The sequence below is a fragment of the Pyrgilauda ruficollis genome, unplaced genomic scaffold, assembly GCF_017590135.1.
Source record: "Pyrgilauda ruficollis isolate IOZ18807 unplaced genomic scaffold, ASM1759013v1 scaffold167, whole genome shotgun sequence".
Lineage (NCBI taxonomy): Eukaryota > Metazoa > Chordata > Aves > Passeriformes > Passeridae > Pyrgilauda > Pyrgilauda ruficollis.
Genome location: NW_024515542.1, coordinates 899,779 through 904,391, shown reverse-complemented (window position 1 = coordinate 904,391; position 4,613 = coordinate 899,779). Strand labels below are relative to the sequence as shown.

General features: G+C 35.0%; 1 protein-coding gene across 1 annotated transcript in view; it reads left to right on the top strand.

The window, feature by feature from the left end:
- The first annotated feature begins 1,503 nt into the window (after positions 1 to 1,503).
- The window catches only part of ADGRV1 (adhesion G protein-coupled receptor V1), a 282,378-nt gene continuing 279,268 nt past the window's right edge, over positions 1,504 to 4,613 (top strand). The window contains exons 1-3 of the mRNA XM_041463583.1: positions 1,504 to 1,593; positions 2,303 to 2,513; positions 4,385 to 4,559. The gene's annotated coding sequence lies outside the window, so the exon portion shown is untranslated. The remainder of the gene's footprint in view (positions 1,594 to 2,302; positions 2,514 to 4,384; positions 4,560 to 4,613) is intronic.

The window sequence follows — 4,613 nt, the reverse complement described above, 5'->3', positions numbered from 1 at the left end:
AGATTCACACAGAAATACATATACACCCTTTGTCCGTCTCTGCTTCCCTGCTTGGTAATTGGGAATGGTAGTACAATTGTAGGCAATAGTAATGTTAAGGTAGCTCTGCAGCTCCAGTAAATACCAAAGGAAGTTATTAAGACATGACTGTAAGATGAAGTAAGAGGAATTTCTTAAGATCTTTATAAAAGTATGCAAGAAGCAAATAATGCTAAATCTACAGACAGTGCATAGTCTGTTCTCCAGTAGAAATATTTGCATGTATACATTTAGCTATAATCATAGACTCTTCATGTCACTAAGTCCAACCATTGATTCTCAAAACTACCATAAATCCTTTTTACTTAGCAAGGGTCCAACAACAAAAATGGGTTAAAAATGACCACAGAATTTAATTGTTTAATTTAATTGTTTAATTGTTTAATTATTGTTATGGTTTAAATGACAGTAAATGAAAAAATATAATTGGATTGAGACTGTATTTTCCCTGTGTAATAGTTTACATATTTGCTGATCCCTTTTGGTTACTTGACAGGAATCAGTAACTTTTAAAATTAACTGTATTAATTTAATGTATATCCATAATAGAAATATGCTGTGTGCCTTTTACAATGCAGCCAGTAGGGTGCATTGGTTGTTTGATATTTTATTTTCAAAAAACTGTAGATAACTGCATATTTGCTTTTGGTTTACTGCTTAAGTACCCTCTGAATAAGAAAATCTATCTGGGAGCCCATTCAGTTATAGCAAAATGTATGGAAAAATGCAGTATAGTTTCGTGAAAATTTCTTTTGAATTATTCACAGATGGATTTTGTTATTAGATTTGGAATTCCTATCTGTTGATGAATAACTGTTTTGGTAGTGTAATAGATGAAATTATTTTTTGAGTGGGTTTTGGGCGTTTTTTTTTCTTTTTTCTTTGGTTGTTTGGGGTTTTTCCTTGGGGTTTTTTGGTTGTTTTTTTTTTTTTGTTTTTTTTGGGGTTTTTTTTTGGGTTTTTTTGTTTTTTTTTTTTTTTTTTTTTTTTTTTTTTTTTTTTTTCCTTTTGTTTGTTTGCTTTAAAGATTATCATAGATTCTTTCCAGTTTTTACTGGATGACTGTAATAAATTCAATCAATAGCTATTACTCTGTCATATGTTTTCCCTGGGTAAAGTAAGGAAACCTTGAAGTATTTATCTTCTTTTTCTTCTGACGGAATATTTGCGCTGTCTTCAAGTCTTTATGTCATTTGTTTTTAATTAATTAAGCATTCAGAGTTTGTTGGCTTCTGTTTTCTGCTTTCTCTAGGTCTCGGTTTTGGGGAATTTGATTTGATTTGATTTGAAATGTGGTTTCAGCATTGTTTTTAAAATGCAGATACCAGTATTTATGCAATTTCAAATATCCACCCCTTCAGTGCCATGTACAAAAGTAATTCCACCACCTCAACTGCTTGTCACTAATATGCTGTTGGCGTATCTGAAGATGACATGTGCTTGTTTTTTCTTTCCCAGTCACAGAATCACATTGGACTCTTATGGTGAGCTGCTTCTCTGCTTGAGTTTCTTCAGAGGAAAATGATTCAGAAGACCTTTATTTTAGCTTGGAAGGTATTCAGCAATGTTAATATGACTTGTTTTAATGGCACCAGTTTACCCGGTGAACTGTATTACTGTAATACTCTCATTCCCGTTCCACTAATATTGATAACACAACCCTTCCGTTGTGAGTTTTGTATTTACAGGGAGAGAGTGTGGAGGAGATCTATTTTTAACCCTTATTGAACGACATAATACAAATATTTTTGTGTCTTCATAATGAAATTCTGTGACTGTGACAAAGGATACTTCGGTCTCCCTCTTGCAGTTGTTTTTGATGGTCAGTGTGATTTGTCCTAAGAGCCACACCAGGCAGGAATTACAGGAGAAATGGGGGAGCTCTGATTATTACAATTGACTTTGTTACACGTTGGCATACAAAAGGGTATAAAATGCTGCTGGATCCTGGGCCTGTGGGGCAAACCTGGGGCTGCAGGCAGCTTATGTGTAGATCCCCCATCAGCAGGGATGCCTGCAGGATACATCCAGCCTGAAGGAAGGGAATACTTCTGTGTGGGTGAGCAAAAGCAGTAAGATCCGGTCACATATGGAGATAAAATGCTAAAGTAACTCCGTAGGTGGTTTGTTGCTTTGTAACTGTGCATTCTCTAAGGTCAAAATCTGTAAACCTGTATGTTTCTGAGCTTGCTGATATTAAAACCGTTTAAACCTGCTTATGTTATATACCATATTGACAAAGGTTGTATCTTAATTTTTACAGACTTTCCTCGCTTACAGGTTTCTACAGTGGATGTATTCTGTATTGGTGCATTGTTACCTGCAGCTACAGCTGAGAAAAGCTTTCTCTGGCAAACTGTCCTTTGATGTCATTCCACTGAGAAGTGGAAAAGTGCCTTCATACTGGTGTTGGTACCCCTGCAATCCTGTCAGCTCTGCAGCTGCCTCTTCCATGCCTCTTCTGTTCTTACCATGTGAGCAGTGGCCTATAGGCAAGGAAGAGAATTCTCTGAAATATCCTAGCATTACTTTAATCCTTTGTTTTAAGCTGCTTCTGGCTGGAAGCAGCAGAAGTGGTATAGGCTGAGCAGCTTTTTATCAAAGGGAGAGGGAATAGTAGAAGGGAGTGGGAGCAGGACCTGGGAGGCTATCTCATGGAAAGGGTCTGATTCAGTCATAAAAAACTTCAATATAGAAACAGGTGTAACTTCCACAGCCTGCTGAACTCTGTGTTTATTGAGCCTTCAGTTTTCACCTATAAGGGCACGCGAGTCTAAATGAAACTGTCGGATTAATACTCTCTGCTCCTGATATTAGTAGTAAATAATAAAATTGTAGTTGTAAGCATCTTACTATGCTTGCTTTCAAATTTTCCATATAAAATTGATTACAACAAAAAATATATATAGCTACTTGTAATCTCAAATACTTACCAGTATACAGTTTAAGAAATGTTTGTTTTTCATACAAAACATGTTTGCTTAAATTTTGCATCTGTCATTTTTTGATAAATATGGCATATTTTTAAAAATATAAAAACACTTGAAAAATAAATAATCATATTCAACTTTTTAAAGCGCTTAACATATGATTACAAATATTCAGTTTATGATATAAATATGAGAATGATCGACTAGAAACAGTCTCTTTGAAGGGAGCATGTTCATGAAGTTTAAAATAGATTCCTGCCACCCTTATTTTTTTTGCAACTTTTGTCTTTCTATTTGATTCAGCTTCTATACAGGACAGCAGAACGCATCAAAACCTTTAAGTTCTTTTAGAGAGTATCGGGGATGTGAATGCAAATGTGTTACTAGTAATCTTCATGGCATCAGTAAAGTGTTTACTAGGTATGAATATGCCTACTGTGACCAGTTGTATTTAATGGGAAGCAACAAGGAGTTTGTTTTATTAGTTCCTCCTCCCTCAAGTAATAAATCTTAAAAGCTTCAATATTGATTCAATGAAATGAATGGTTGAATCGTTCTGAGAGACTCTGGCAAATGGACAAATGCTTCCATGGTTACATTGAGCTATGCAGTATGGTGACTGAGCTTTGCTGGTTTCCTCCCTCTGCCATTGAAGTAGAATAACAAGCCACAGGGAAGCACCACACATGGTGAGTGTAAACTGAAAACAACTTTAAAAGATCAAGTTAGCTGATCTTATACAGATTTTAAACAATATGGTTTTGTTATTTTATACTCTGTGCCCTAAACATGCATTTCAGTAGTTTCTCCTTCGTATATCTCTTTCCCATGGAATGTTCTTATTTCTTGCCTGAACAACCTCTGTTTTGATTTGGAATGCCACAAATTAAAAGACCATGTGAAAGTATGTTTCATAGTACTGTTACATGAGTTATATTTTTGTAGGAATATTTATGTATTAAATGGTGTGCCTGCCTCAATGTGGGCCTCTGCAATACCTAGATAGCAAATAACAGATCATGTGTAGAACTTTTATATGCTGTTACTTTAGGATCCTTTGCAGTATAAACATAATTAAGTGGTTTTATTTTCAATCTGCTTGCATTTGAGGTACTCAAATTTCATGTGTCACAGGGAATAAATTATTATAAATGCACTACATTTTAGAAAAACAATACAGAACAATGACAGACAGTTATTTCATTAGAAATAACATTTTACAATGTTGCAGATCAAGTATTATATTAATAGAAGGAAATCCTGAATGTCTTGAAAGCACAAATGAAACTGTATGTATGAAAAGCAGATTTATTGACAATAGTTACATTTTTTCCCTTGGAGACCAACCCCAAAATAAGCATGTTATCCACTGTATTAGCACTGTTTAATTGTTTTCTCCTCTGTGTGCTTGACAGTCCTCAGAAGCACCATCTCAGCATCGGAATGCTAAATTGTTTCAGCGCCTCTTTATAGAGGATGAGTGCCAGGATTCCACACAGCCAGGAAAATAAGTTCATACACATGGAAAATAGTTACTTCTGAGACAAAAATTCTGCCTGTAAAGCTTTCCATTGAAAGTTTGTATTTGTTGTAGGTACTTAATTTTACAATTTGTCAAGTAATTTGTCTTCGATCCTGGGGTGG